The following is a 15,969-nucleotide window of genomic DNA, read 5'->3' on the forward strand; positions in this document are numbered from 1 at the left end:
TTGGGAAGGGTTTGATGACCCACTATACATGTACCCCAAAACAACTGCCTCCACTGACCCCAGGCACTTAGCAGCAGCTGGACCCCTTCAGCTCCCACAATGACATCTCTCTTGGGGACACACCTTCTCTAGCACCTCTTGTTCCAATAGACATAACTCTAGAGAAATGACCCTAGTTGTGGACAAAGCAGTGTTTGGGTCTTCTGTACCCCAAAGTCTTACTCTGCTAGGCATCAATGAGTAAACAGGTCCTTGGGGTGAGAAGAGTCATTATGACACATGCCGACCAGATGAGAGCCTCGGCTTAGGCTTCGGCAGCCTGGAAGCTGTCGTGTCGTCCCTCAACATTGGGCTCAGCTCTGACAGGCAGCCCCTGCTGAGAAGCATCCAAAGAGCCCCAATACTGTGAAAAACCCAACCCAACGGTATAAAAAGACCACACCCCTAGCATTTCCTGTCCTTCTGGGGGGGTCTTGGCCATAGCTCTCCTCAGGCAAAGGAAGAGTGTCACAGGGTCTAGCTCCCATCTACGCCTCCTCTGTTTGCCTCTTGATTTGTTTGTTGGGTAACCTTCCTGCCACACACAGAAGCCACCACCCTAGTCCAGTCCCAGTCATTCAAAGCTGGCTTCCATGGCCCTCCAAGGATAGGCCTGCCTTACTCTGCATCTCCCACCTGAGGCCCTGCCCCTCAGTCTCACTTGGACCATATCTGTGTTCCTGGAAGTTAGAGGTATGGCCTAGCCTCTCTCTCCACCCGTTGCAAATGCTGTTTTGTGCTCAGAGAAACCACTCCACTCAGATTTCTCCTTCCTGCTCAAACTATGGCACCAGCCAAGGACAACACATGCAGTAAACTTCGAACCCCTACCCAGATCTACCCAATGGACAGGACAGTTGAGTGGAGAGTGAGGTCTGACTTTCACATGAACTCTGGTGCCCCATATTTGACCAGGTCCCCTGGATGGGGAGGCCTGGTGACACTCAGAGGAAGGATAGCAGGCTACCAAAAAGAGACATGATACCCTATGAGCATATACAGGGGGAAGAGGTCCCCCTCAGTCACAGTCATAGGGGAAGGGAGTAAGGGGGAAATGGGAGGGAGGGGGGAATGGGAGGATACAAGGGATGGAATAAGAATTGAATGGAATATGAATAAATTAATAAAATATATTTTTAAAAAAGAAGAAAGAAAGAAACCACTCCACTGACCCTGACCTGGAGCTTAGGTATCTGCATCACCTCCTCTGGAAAGCCACCTAGTCACACACCGGGAGTCCATCCTCCCTTAATCAGGGACACTCCTCCCTGTGATGGAGATGTGTCCCTGGGAGTAACCACAGGGTTGCTTGGTGCTATCACACAGGTGCTCAGTAAAGGCTGAATAGAGAAGACCTTGCCTTTTCTCTGGGTTGGGGCCCAAAGGGAGGGTGAGGGTGTCAGACAAACCTCTGCAGATCTCCCCTGGCTCATAGGCAGTGTGCAGGTGGGACCCTGGCACTGTATTATAGTAAGAATTTTGGTTTTTTTTTTTTTTCAAAAACATAGAAATTTATATGAATATGTTTTTGTCTCAATCCCAGGAATGAGATGTAGGGCTGCTTCCGGTGGACGACTGCAGTTGACTATGGTTTGTCTCATGCTCTGGCAGGGGAGTGATTTTGGCAGCTGAAGATAGTTTGTGCTTGGAATTGTGGGGACCCTTCAGAGGGTATATAATGCCAGGGCCCTGAGAGGCGGTGTGATTACTGTTTGCTGGGTTTCTGATTGGAGATCTCCTGAGGGCAAAGATCAAATTTGCCCCCAAGGAACCCAAGGCACCTAGTCAGCAGGAAGTAAGTCTAATGATATCAAAGTCACCTTTCCCCTCTAACCTTTCTCTCCTACCTGGTGTAGTGGGGTTGGAAGGGGTAGGGGTGGTGTAGGGAGGTAAACCCAATAAAGTAGCCAAAAGTCAGGGTCTCAGAGCATCACTCACCAACAGCAGTACAAGTACAGCCAGCGTCTAGCTGGGCGCTTCAGGGGCAATGGGTGCTGTGCTCAGCACTTAACTCTCATTATCCTATTTAGTCCTCACAATAGCCAGGTCACAGGACACCATTAGCACCATTTTCAGGTGGGGGAAATGAAAGATCCAAGGGGTTAATTGAGCTGACCAAGGCAATGCAATGACTAAATGAAACGGGGCACAAAGAGGTCTGGCTGCCTCTGGGTCCTTGGCTGAAATCCTCCCGGAGGATCTGTTGGTGACAGGGTGTTCACACCCATCACAGGACCCCAGGGGGCATTTGGTGTGAGGATGGAAAGGATCAGAGAGGCTCAGCTGAGACCAGAAGTGTCACTTGTGCCATACCACACCAGGACCCAGACCCCTCCCCAAAGCATTAAAGATAGGGAGTCAGTTTCCCAGCAGTGGGGAAAGCTAGTCCTCACCTGACAGGTGAACGGCTTATCTTTTATCTCTTGCAGGAACCTAGCCACATACAAACACTAATGAAGTGACAGGGAAGATGGCCCTTGGAAGCCTTGAAGTTCCCAGCAGGCCCTGCGAGGCAGCTCCGTCTCCTCCTGTGTTCCCCACTATGGAGGAAGGGAAACAAGAAAGAGCAGGAGGGAAAGGGAAGAGAGAAGAAAGAAAGGGGGAAAGGACAGGGGTAGAAGAATGGAGGAAAAGGAGGGAGGAAGAAGAGGAGGAGGGGAGGAGGAAGGAGGAGAGGCAAGGAAAGAGACAAGGAGATGGAAAAGAAGAAATGAGTGGGGGGGGGGGGGCGGGGGCGGGAGTCATCTTCTCTGGTTCGGTGCTGGAGGCTGAGAGGCACCAGGCTGAGAGAAAGAGAGTCCTCAGACAACGTGTGCGTGTGTGCTGGAGAGAACTTGAGAGCCACTTTTAAGGAAAAGGATGAGGCCCAGTGTAACAAAGCACACTTATAATGGCAGCACTCGGAGATAGAGGCAGAAAAGGGCCAGAAGCTTGAGGTCAGCCTGAGCTATGTGAAACTCCATCTTGGAAAGCGTACGTACAGGGGCCTGAAAAGATTGCTCAGGATTGAAGAGCGCATGGTGCTGCTGCCGAGGACCAGGGTTCAGTCCCCAGTACCTGCGTGATGGTTCACAATCATCTGTAACCCCAGGTCCAGGGGACCCAGTGCCTTCTTCTGACTTCCTTGGGTACCAGGCATGCATGTGGTGCACAGACAGGCAAGCCACTCATACACATAAAATAATATTTTTTTTAAAAAATCATACATATAAGCATGCATATGTGCAGAACAGATGCCAGGATCCTGGGCAAGTCTCTATGACACCTGAGCCTCCACATCTGGAGCGGAGGAGAGGTGTGACTTCTGGGCATTTCAGGCAGCTCATGTTGGGGACATCTCTGTAAGGAGCCGAGGGTGTGTGGATATAAGAAACTGTGACGCTGGTTAAAGTTTGCTGATGTCAGCAGGACTAATCTAAGGGTTTTGTGGATGTTCACTCACCCTCACAACCAGTGAGCTATGGGGAATGCTGCCGGCTAGTAGCTCTAGGCCCTTCTATGACCACTGAGGCCTGCAGCCCCTACTGAGCTGGGTTCAAGGGGAAGAAACAAGCGTCTCTGTGATGCGGACCTCACTCTCTCACTACACAGCTGCAGTGAAGCGCCCTCATTGGCAGGACACTGACGCCCACGATCAAGGGTCCCTTGCTGGAGGGCTACACCCACGTTGGCAAATGCTGCCTTCCCTATTGCTTAGTCTCCAACCGCCCCACCCTCCTGCCACCTGCCTTGCCAAAGCCCCTGTTGTACCAGTAACTGAGCATCCTGGGAATGGGCAAGTGAGCTGACACCCTGCCCTGTGTATCCTAGTGTGGCACGTCCCTCTCTCACCGCTCAGGCAACCATCTGCTGCCGCCATCTGCTTCCACGGCCATACCTGGGAGAGGCCTAATGTGGATGTTGGCAGGCACCAGCAACTCTGAGGTCTAGGGAAGAGCCTTACCCTGGGGGACCCAAGCTGGAGCCCAGGGTCCCCAATACTCAGACACATGCCCAACACCTAGGGCACCCTGAGTTCTGAAGGCCGAGATCTCTTCTTCCTTCCTGTGTGACTTGGGAAGGGAGCAAGGGACCCACCCTGCCCTTCTCCCACCCCCTGCTAGAGCTCCCACCTAACCCTGGGAGCCAGTGGTCTCTGCAGAGGGTGCATGGGGCAAGGCTGCCCCCTACAGGCAGTCGGAGGACAAGGTCTCCGGGTTCAGTGGTTAATCTCTTCTTCAGCACCGGGAGAAAGGGTGTGGGCCTGTGTAGAATCTCTTCGCTGGATTATCTCCGTGATCTTCAACCTCTCCCCGAGGCAGAGAGAAATCCATTTAAACGATGTCAAGAGAGAACTCAGATCTCGGGTGGGCCTGAGGGTTTCTAAGCCCTGCATTAGGATGAGGGACTTGGGCAGGGAGAATTCCAGAGTCACTTCCCTCACTCAGCACCGTGTCAGAGGACACTGCCTTACGACCGACCGCATGCCCCTTCCCTGTCCTGGACTGCTGACCCGGTGGTCCTTCCATCTCCTTCCTCTCCTAGCTTCCAGTTGTCCAGAAGTTCTTTCAGAGATCCAACCAAGATCTCTCCTGCTGCAGCTGCAGCTGAGTCCCAAAGCCTGCCTGGAGTCCTGATTGTCCAGGATGGAAAGAGATGAGTTCAGGGCACCATGACGGGAGAAGACAAGACAGAGCGAGTGTGAGAAAGGAGTCTGTGGGTGACAAAATTAGAAGCTGCAGGCCAGGGGAGGGACGACACAGCACAGCACAGCACAGCACAGCTGAGAGCATCTCTACAAGACAAATGCATGTGTTGGCCCAAAGCCTGGTTTCCTCAAAGACAAGCTACCTTCTCTTTTGCCCCACTGGAACATAGCTATAGCAAGGAGCCTGGGCCCCATCAACTTTAAAACTTCTAGTCCTTGTTTCAGAGTCAGCTCCAGTCTAGACATGGCTGTCCCTCCCTCCCAGCTAGGTCATCCCTGGGTCTTTTTGTTGCTTTTGTATACTATGTCTGTATTTATTTATTTACTTATTTATTTATTATTGTTAGCATGGTGGGCATGCTCGTGCCAGGTGTGACAGTCAGAAGAGAACTCCCGGGAGCCGTTCTCCCCTTCCGCCTTGTTGAAGCAGGGTGCCTTGGTGTTTCTATCATGCGGTGGGTACAGTCCAGGCTAACTCACACTTCAGGGAAGTCATCCTGACTCTATCTCCCATGTCGCTAAACATGTGCTAGGACTACAGACACTTGCCACGTCATCCCGCTCTGAGAGTGCAACACAGATCACCAGGCATACAGGGCAAAGACTCAGACCCACAGAGCCATCTTGCATGGCTATGTTTTATATTTTTGAGACAGGGTCTCATGTAGCCCAGGCTGGCCCGGAGATTGCTATGAGGCTGCCTCTGATGGACAGGGCAGGCAAACTAGTTTCCTGTCTGCATCTCAGACTCCTCCCTTAGTGGGAGGGCAGGGCGCTCTCCATACGGGTGTGAGAGGTGTCAGCGTTCCCCCTGTATTCTGAGTCAATGATTCCTGGCACCAGCCACTGTGTGACTCTGACTCCTTGAGTCCAGCGATCACTTTTTTCTGGCTCTGTCCCCAGAGCTGTTCTGTCCATAGCTAAGGCAGGGTCTTTCAGAGCCCCCATATCTGGGGTAGTAGGACTATGGTCAGAGACAAGAACCCTTCTTAGGAAGAACCATGCTACACACACACACGCACGCACGCACGCACGCACGCACGCACGCACGCACAGGCACAAACCCTGCCTCACAAAAAGAAGAAAGACACTGTTTGTTTGTTTGTTTGTTTTCGAGACAGGGTCTCTCTGTATAGCCTTGGCTGTCCTGGACTCGCTTTGTAGACCAGGCTGGCCTCGAACTCACAGCGATCTGCCTGCCTCTGTCTCCCGAGTGCTGGGATTAAAGGTGTGCGCCACCACGCCCCGCTGGAAAAAAAAAGAAACTTTACAGAAGAATGCAGGGTGTACTTGGTCCATGAAAAGAATGCAGTTAGGTAAGCCACCACTATCACCACCGTCTTCACAAGCGTGCAACACCAGGGGCACATGCCTATGTGCTCACACACTGGCACTTCCCACTCACAAACTCACCACCCACTCACACACAAACTGAAAATATCAGTAAACGTAAATTAAAATCTGCCAGCAGTGTAAGATTCTATCCTATCCGTGCACACATGTAGTCTTGATGACACTAGATGAAGGGACCCAATGAAGAGGAAGAGGGGGAAGTAGACTAGGATCTCTGAGGGGGAAGGAATCACCACAGAGTTAAAAAAGATAAAGACCAGGCTCACCACCGCCTGGCACTACCTCTCCTAACTGGCCCCTGCTGGTCACCTAGCAACAAGCATCTCTCCCAAATTCTTCCTAAATTGCCTACTGCCTCCTCTTCTGCAATTCAGCCGCCCTCCTCCACATCCCACACATCTTCTAGGGCAGGCTCCCGGGCCGGAAGACAAATGGGAGCCTTGCTGGGAGCCTTGACGACAAGGTGTTGGGATATTCTGCGTGGAGACCGGAGGAGCGATTGCCCTGGAATGGGCAGAGGGATGTCACGGCTCAGCCTGAGCCGTTCACACAGGATCCAGAGCTACGTGAGACCTTGTTCGGAAAAATACAGCTGTAAAATCCCAAAGTTCCTCACCACTAGGAAGTGTTGGAGAAAGGCGATATGGAAGAGGGGGGGTAAGGGGGAACAGGAAGCACATACAGAGTGCTTCTATATGAGTGAACTCCCATATGTCCTTCTATATTAAAAAAATCAGTCTTAAAAACCCACCCAGGAAGACAAGCCTGCTTCCCACAATGAGAGTAAACTGCAGCAACCCCGTAGGACTGGGCTTCATATCTGGCCAACTTCCAGCACACTGTGACTCTACGGCCACAGTCAGGGCCAGGAGGGCCACAGATGAAGCTTGCCAGAAAGCAGGGCCTTACCAGCAAACCCAGCTCACACAAGGCCACTGGTACCCACAATGCACCTGCCTGGACCAAGGCATAGGCTAATCTGTGGTCTCCTCCTCGGCTACCTTCAGGGGCTTCTGCCTCTACTTTGCCTCTTGTAGTCCTAGGCTCAGGACATTAGCCCCACCCTCACCTTAGGAGCTAAGACCCTGGCTCTCTGGCACGGAGGTCCCGGCACATGGATGGACACTTGTCTGCTGTTCTTGCACAGATAAACTTCCTTGGTTGCTATGATACCCTAGCCCCATTCTTCCCAACCATCCTGACGCTGACCCACACAGTCCTCCACACCTGGGATGCCTCCAATACCAAGAAAACGCTCATTGCTTAGCTGCCTCAGAACACACAGCCTCCTCAAGATTCACCAGAGAGAACCCTCTGATCCTGCCTGACTCAACACACCAGCTTCAATTCCTATTCCTGACATTGAAGGGGCAGCCAAACCAGACTTAGGAACAAATCTGGGACCGTGGAGAGGCTTGGGTCCCCGCACTAACTTCCCACGTGACCTGGGGCCAGTCACTTCTCTGTGCCTTGGGGTTTCCCATCAATGAAACAGGGACAACAGCAGTGTTCTCTTCAAAGGACCGCTCTGAGGATTTAGAAGTAATAGGCACTAGAATTGGGGCAGGACAGTCATGGAAGCTACCATCCGCTCCTCTTTCGGACAAAGAGGGAAAGCTAACTACTGGACTGGAGTTTTCCTCCCCACCCAACACAAGTCCCCAACCTGGGCAAGGCCACCAGCAAGGTGACAGACCTAGTGTTGGGCTAAATTAGTTAGACCTAGGGATGGTCTGCTGTGTTTGCCCAACCCTGGTCAGGGACATTCCGCTTGTTGGGGGGGGGGGGGTGGGGGGAGCTAGTGAACCCCTGTCCCTTTATGTTCTGAGAAAACTACAAGTGGTTCAGAGTCAACACCTGCAACTTCTCTACCCTCAGTCCCTGATAAACAAGCCTGCCCCAATGGCCTCCTGAGGCCAGCCTCCATTCCCACCGTCCTCCACTGTTCTCACTAAAGAACAGTCTGCTTCAGGCCAGGCCCAGGGTTGTGCTCTCATTTTTCTCCTTCATTGTCCCGTTGTGTTCCGGATCTAACAACCAGGATCCTGCCCTAGTGAGGTTCTGTTAGTGCCCAAGGGTCTCACTGAGTCCGATTTCTCTGTCAGTTAAAAAATTAAAAGTTCAACAGGTAGCAAGGGGGACATCTCAAAACACCGCAAGCCGGAGCAGACTGTTGAAAAAAGAACCAGCTATTGAAAACAGGCTTTTACTAAGAGTGAGGAAGCATTCAAACGCTGCAGACACACCCAGGGAAAGACCCTCTGCAGACCAGAAGGGGTCTCTTCTCTCTAGGGCTGGGGTTTTAGTCTCTGAAGAGTCTTCCTTCCCTAATTTAGGGCTGGCCAGTTTGAAGAAAGAAAGGGTGGTTGATTGGCCCGCAACTGTTGTGTTACGCTTAGTGTTGCAGCCTGGAACTAGAGCCAGTCCGTCAGCAGGGGCAAAAGAAAAGCCTGCAGGGCCTTTGTTTTAAGCTGCCTGGCCTTTGTCTTGGGTTAGACGAGGAAGAAGCCGGACATCTTGGTAATTCACCGCCTTTATTACCTAGCTGTGGCCCCTCCCCCATCTGTCTGCCTGCCTGGAGTCCGTCTAACTCCTAGTCCTTTCCTTCTAGGAATCCAGCAGCTCCTTGCCCAGCACCGCTAAGGCGCGGCCCCATGACGCGTCAGACTGTAACGTCAAGCCTGGAGCTGGCTGCTGACACCTGGAGAGAAGCCTTTTGCAAAATGCCTGGGCAGTGGCTTTCCTTACTCGCTTTGCTCCTCTGCTTCCTGCTGACCATAGCCCAGTTCCGTTCCTGCCCCCCCTCCCCCTCCCCCTCCCCCTTCCCCTTCCCCTTCCCCCTCCCCTCCCCCTCCCCTTAAACAGACGGGAGCATCAAAGCATGGAAAAAAACATCGAAATTGCCAAATGCAATTTCTCTCCGGAGACGACAGATTTGCTGCAATTTGTATTTCCAAACAGGAACTGCAGTTCCTGAGCGGCTCCCAAGCAGGTTCCCCGGGCCCCCACCAGAGCATCCTCCATCCCACAGAGGACAGTGCCCGCCCCATCTCTGCCGCAGGGGAAAGGGTACTGAGGGTTCGGGAGGTTGTCAGAGCAAGGGCAGGAGAAGACGGGAGAAAGAAGCAGCCACAGCTGTGGGCCAGTCTCAGAGCTCCCAGGCCTCAAATGAGCTGCCAAGACCAGCTCTGCACGGAGTGAACAGGGACGTAGGAGCCCCTGGTAAGTGACAAGCTGGACAGGAATTCATTACCTGGAAACCCTACTACAGTCAGCCATCTATGGTGAGCTAAGTAGCCTCCCCCTTTTACATGAAGGGATGCGCTTAAGAGAGCCTGTGAAGGTGGACCACTTTCAGGCCGCAAGTGGTAGGATGTTAAATTCTGGTTTCCCTGCCCAACTTTTTTCCTGTGACCTTGGTGACCTTGGGCCCCTTCCGCCTTCTGAATGTAAACCTGAGATTGAATGGCCGTTTCTTCTCCTTTCTTCTGTTTTTGTTTTTTACACCCATGTGCCTGTTACTTCCTGGTGCCAACTTCACTGGGCACTAGGTGTCCTCTGAGTGTGTCTCTGAGGGTGTATGTATGGTTGAGATTAACACTTGGGCCAATAGATGAGAAAAGCGGCTGTCCTCACTCAGGTTGGATGAAGGCCTGATCTTGCCCTTCTAAAGAAGGCAGTTCTCGCTGGGCGGTGGTGGCGCACGCCTTTAATCCCAGCACTCGGGAGGCAGAGGCAGGCGGATCGCTGTGAGTTCGAGGCCAGCCTGGTCTACAAAGTGAGTCCAGGACAGCCAAAGCTACACAGAGAAACCCTGTCTCGAAAAACAAAACAAAACAAAAAAAAAAAAAAAAAAAAAAAAAGCCGAAAAAAGAAAAGAAAAAGAAGAAGGCAGGTTCTCCTGCTCTTGTGTGTGTGCCACCAAACTGACTTGGGCTTTCTCTTGTCTCCTTTTTGCTTCAAGGAAGTGATGACTGGTTCCTGGTTCTGGGCCTGTGCGTCTTTGGATGGGAGCCACACCATCCTCTCTCCCTCTCCCTCTCCCTCTCCCTCTCCCTCTCCCTCTCCCCTCCCTCCCTCCCTCCCCCCCCACCCTTCTCTCTCTCTCTCTCTCTCTCTCTCTCTCTCTCTCTCTCTCTCTCTCTCTCTCTCTCGTTCTCTCTGGGGATGCAGACAGAAGGGAAACCTTCAATTCTCCTGCCTCTCTGCCTGGCAACCCACCCTGCTGATCTAAGGTTTGCCCATGTCCATTAGAAAATGAGCCTGTGAGTTCTGTATATTAAATGTCTGTGTGTAACAAATGTAGGCAACTGTGACCTGCTGGCTATTTCTTTGGAGAATCCCAATGAATGTGCAGGGGTACCTTTAAGATCTATGCCCTCTCTGTGGTTTGTATTGTGAAAGCTAGGCGGCATGTTTGTTTTCCAAAGCAAAATTCAATTTTCCAAAGGGAAGATTCATTTCCAAAGATCTAACACAGGCTCAGCCTTTCACTCCATGAATTCTCTGCACCCCTGGGAGATCCTGCTGTGGCTGGGGCACAGGGGCGGGGCTTCACTTACCAGCCAGAGTCTGGGGCCTAGACAAGGACACTGCCCCTGTTCTCAAACCCTGAGAGGCCTGGGAGCTGGGAGCTCCCCACTGTGGTGAGAGCATGACCTAGGGCCCTTGCTCCCCATGGGAACAGAGCCTTGTGTAGGAGCAACCTGGGCCATCCTTCTGTTTAAATGGGGTCTGTAGTTACCCCCACCACCCTCCAGGTTAGAGCACTGCTGAGGGACTCCTGGAACCATGGGGCTGGCTTGTCCCTTGGCTGGCTCCTGTGAAATTATTCCGTTGGCCACTCTCCACTCTCGGGGCTATGGTACTGTTGGCCAGCCGGTCTATGCGAGCCCAAACAAACTGCCACTTCTCTCCAGATTCTTATTTCTTGGGATTTGAGGAACAAGCCATCTGGGAGACATTTGAAGCTAGGTCTTTACCTCACTCCATACACCAAAATAAATGCCAGATGGATGTCAGTGTTTAAACATACACAATGAAACCACAGACGTCCTCTCAGAGAGAGAGAGAGAGAGAGAGAGAGAGAGAGAGAGAGAGAGAGAGAGAGAAAGAAATCTTAATATGAGCAAAATTCTAAGTAGGATGCAAGCCATACCCAAGGAAAGTCAAAGTGCATGAATCTCAGCTCCACAGAAAATCATTAACTTACATGGGAAAAAAAAATCAAAACAAAATTAAAAGACAAGTGGTAAACTGAAGGGTGATACTCATTGGTCTACAGTCAGATTGCTAAAAGAGCTGGAAATTCATGAGAAAAAGACAAAGATCCCATTCTAAAGATACATGAGCCACATAATCAGGTGGTTCACAAAGGAAGGGTAGAACAACCCAATATATCGTGAGGGCTGCACTCTCGGTAACAAGAGGGACAGGCCGGAGCTAGAGCAGGACCCCGGCATTGTTTATATGCCCTGGGAACAAGTTTAGGTTTGGTCATGTTCTTTTTGGGGAAACCAGAAGGCTGAGACTCTGAAGGTTATGGCTGTAGGCTGATAGCATTTCTATTAGGTGCAGCTTGGCGGGATTTGATCCCAGTACACCATCGTCTAGGAATGGATTGTTCTGTGAAGACAGCATAGCCCATCTACAGCGCACACGTACAAGCGCGCGCGCGCACACACACACACACACACTTTGAGCACAACAACTCACTACTGGGCCTCTGGGGTAGACCCCTCTCTGGGCTTCAGTTTCCTTTTCTGTGAGATGAGATTAAGGGAGTCAGCCTGAGAACGGGTTGTATCGTGTGTGTGTGTGTGTGTGTGTGTGTGTGTGTGTGTGTGTGTGTGTATGTGTGTGTACATAAAGCGAGCTGGTGTGCAGGAAGGTCTCAGAAGCGCCAAGAGCTAACATCACTCTGAGTAAACTACTGCCGTGCTCAGGACCAGTAGGGGCTGAATGACCATGGGAGAGAAGACCTCGAGTGGGCAAGTCACCCTTCCACCCCCTTAAGAACGAGGAGTCTCTATACGGCAAGGCCCAGATGGCCAAGGTGGCTGAGGAGCCTGCTGGAGCTGTGTGATGAGTGCAGGTGTTTGATCAGTAATGAAAACGGCCCAAATGATCTTTTTGAAACAAATCCTGACACTGCCTGACCAGACCCCGCCCCCTGAAGGATGGGCCACTTTGGGTGAGGAGACTGAGCCAGCTTACCTTTCTTAGCAGCTCTTCCTGAGTGATGCCAAGCCCCGCTTAACTATTTCTAACACCCTCGGCATGGCTGGCACATTACGGTGTGTTTCCTAAATGCCAAGCCTTGCTAAGCACCCAGCAGATTGATTGTCCCATCCAACAGCCTTGTCACCGTTTTCCCCATTTCCTGGAAGAGACACTGAAGCCCCACCATAGGCATTCTCACAGCAGCTCAGTGTCAAGGCCCACATTGGACCTGGGCTTTTCTGCCACCACCTGGGCATATCGTCCACCTGGCAGTGGCAGTTCTCTGTATAACCAGAGGGTCACCTCTAAAGTGTGTGCCCTTGCTTCTTAGAGCTATCTGTCAGAATGACCCCACCCCCACCCCAAAGGACCTCTCTAAGTGTAAGATCAAACTGGGTTTGCACGAGTGTGCATGTGCATATGTGTGCTTTGTGTTGTTTGTTTGTTTGTTTGTTTCGAGACAGGATCTCTCTGTATAACCACCCTGGCTGTCCTGGAGCTCGATCTGAAGACCAGGCTGGCCTCTGCCTCTAGAGCGAAAAAGACATGCACCACCATCGTGCCCAGCTTTGCTTGTGCACTCTTTTTTAACACAGCATTTCTCATTGGAACCTGGGGCTTGTCGGGCTAGGCTGGCTGGCCAGTGAACTCTAGAACCCTCCTGTCTCCACCTCCCTGGTACTTGGGTAGCAAACACGCTCCATCACACTCTGCTTTTTATGGGTATTGGGGATCAAGCTCAGGCTCTCACGCCTGCATGCCACACACTTCCCTGAGCCATCTGTCTCCCCAGCCCCAACACTGGGTTGTCAAGCTTTAGCAGGTTATGGGACGAAGCCAGCCCACATGAGGATTGTGTCTCTTTCTCTATTTTCAGACAGGGCAAGAAATCTAAGCTGGCCCACCCGGTGGTGACAGAACTGCAGCTGTCACATCCTTCCTGACCCATCTCTTCAAGAACGGAAGAGCCTCAGAAACATGGTCATAGGTGGTGGTGGCGAGGAGGATTTAGAACAGTCCGTAAGCAAGGGTGAGCCTGGTGGTGGCGGCACACAGCTCTAATCCCAGCACTCAAGAGGTAGAGGTAGGCCGGTCACTGAGTTCGAGGCCAGCCTGGTCTATAGAGTGAGTTCTAAAACAACCAGGGTTACACAGAGAAACCCCGTCTCAAAAACAGAAACAAGAACTAAAGAAGAGAGAGAGAGAGAGAGAGAGAGAGAGAGAGAGAGAGAGAGAGAAAGAAGAAGAAGAAGAAGAAGAAGGAGGAGGAGGAGGAGGAGGAGGAGGAGGAAGAGAAGAAGAAGAAGAGAAGAAGAGAAGAAGAAGAAAAGAAGAAGAAGAGGAGGAGGAGGAGGAAGAAGAAGAAGAGAAGAAGAAGAGAAGAAGAAGAAGAAGAAGAGGAGGAGGAGGAGGAGGAGGAGGAAGGAAGATCGAGAGAAATAACCAAGGCCCCCGCATGTCCTTACCGTGCTGAGAAAGAGCCTTCAGAGCCAGACCGCCAGTCCAGGCCACTGACTCCTCCTTCTCCTGCCCCGGGGCAGTGCACGAGGCTCCAGCTATTCCAGCTAGTTGCCTTCCGAATAGATGCGGGCTCAGTTAGCACCTGGCTTCTGGGAATCCTTGCAGTCCCCTTTAACATACGAGAAATCGTTTCTTCTGATTCAATTTCTCCTCCTTCCCTCCCCGCCTCCCCGAGCGGTTTCCTAAAACAATAAGAAAACACACTTCTCATTCCTGCACTCAATGCTTCAGGCAAGGAGCAGGAACTCTGCTTAGGGTCCTCAGCACAAACCGGGAGGGAGCTCAAGGCCCAGCCAGGGGTAGTGGAGGGCAGTGGGTTCCAGGGAGGGCTCAGGGGTGATTTAGCTCTCCGTGTAAGGCTTGGACACCCAAGGCACCCAAGCTTGCTTTCCTCTACCTAAGATCATTGCGCTATATATTAGGGGGAAAAAACATAGGCCCCGGTCATCATGTGGGAGTTTATTAACCTACACACCTAGATTTCATCAATATCCAGCTCTGATAGAGGCTGTGCTGGGTTCCAGGGTAGCAAGAAGAAGGCTTTGAAGTGTGTAGGGTGTGTTTGTATTGCCCCCCCCCCAACTTAATTGCTAGTCAGATGAAGGGCGCAGAAACATATCGTGTTAATTATGACATTTTACACTCCAGCGAGAATGAGCGTAGGGTTCTGCAGTCAGCAGAACACTGTCGCACACCATCTCATGATTGTCACTATTCTAAAAACGAAGAAGTAAAGATCCTGGGAAGACGCTTGGGCCTGGCTCTCCATGGCCTGTGAATGGCAGAGCTGGAGTTCAAAATCATATCCGTCTGACAATTAAAACTCCTGTTCTTCTCTTCCCACCCCCCTCCCCTCCCCTCCCCCCCCCCACCACAGAGATGTCTGTGTGGCCCCCGGGAGAAGGGTGCTACAGGGAAAGCATTGAGAGTGAAATGGACCCAAAGTGGAGTCAAGGAGGGCAGGTGGACCAATGGCTGTGACTCCGACAGGCCTCCCTGTCTGCACATATGACTAGGTCCGCACTGAGAGAGCCCTTGTTCTCAGGATGATCACGTGTCTTCACCGGCCAACCACAGTGGACGATGCATCTTGCTAAATACTAGGTCTCAAACCAGGAACACATGGCTAACTGAAGTGCCCACTAAAGTGATCAAAGTGGATGCTGGCTGCCAGGTTCTCCCAGCATCCCTCAGTCTCTACCTGTTACTGGTTCCTCCTGGCTGACATACCCCACCCCCTATCCTGAACTCTCCAATCCAGGCTGGACTTCCCTCCCCTTCCCTAGCTCCTCTGGCCACTATATAACTCAGCCATTTTGGCTATGCGAGGCTCTTGGCCCAGGCTGCCCCTCCTTGTCAGCATTCCCTCTCCCTACCTCTCCTTACAAGGCCTGGCTCAGGGTCATATCCACTCTGGACTCTTCCCAATGCCCCTGCCTCTGCCTATGCTCTCCCTCATTTCTACAATAAACCTTCTCCTTCACCATACCTAGAAACGGTCATTTTTTTTTTCATTCAGTAAGATTTTGAAGAAGTGGGGTGTCTAGTTGGTCGACACCTTTAGTCCTAGTACCCAGGAGACAGACGCAGGGATATCTCTGTGTGTTCAAGGCCAGCCTGGTCTACATTGCAAGTTTCAGGCCAGCCAAGCTACGCAGCAAAACTCTATCTCAAAATAAAATGATTTTGAAGAAAAGACATCTATTCTGTTGACTTGGATTTGCATTTGCCCTGTAGTTACAGAGTCGTGTCTGTGCATTGGGGAATGGAGTGGCCGGGGGGGGGGGGCGCAGGGGGCCTGGGAGTGTCTCTGTTATCAGCTGCTATTTTGAAATTTGACTGAAGAAATAGGAACATGACTCTTTTTTTTTTCTGGTTTTTTGAGACAGGGTATCTCTGTGTAGCCTTGGCTGTCCTGGACTTGCTTTGTAGACCAGGCTGGCCTCGAACTCACAGCGATCTGCCTGCCTCAGCCTCCCGAGTGCTGGGATTAAAGGCGTGCGCCACCACGCCCGGCTCAGGAACATAACTCTTGCTCATGACTCTTCCTGACACTCTGCCCACGGAAATATTTAAACTGCCCCAATCTCCAATTGTACAAATCAGGAAACAGACCCCCAGAGAGGTGACGCCCCCTGACAGGTGTC

The 15,969-nt window shown here is 51.7% G+C and overlaps 1 long non-coding RNA gene across 1 annotated transcript in view; it reads left to right on the forward strand.

Annotated features, from left to right (window-relative positions):
* Positions 1-15,969, forward strand: part of LOC311579386 — a 263,507-nt gene that overhangs the window by 184,891 nt on the left and 62,647 nt on the right. The gene's annotated exons all lie outside the window — the stretch shown is intronic.

This window comes from Acomys minous (genome assembly GCF_964271855.1).
Source record: "Acomys minous genome assembly, chromosome: 12".
In the NCBI taxonomy this organism is placed as follows: Eukaryota; Metazoa; Chordata; class Mammalia; order Rodentia; family Muridae; genus Acomys; species Acomys minous.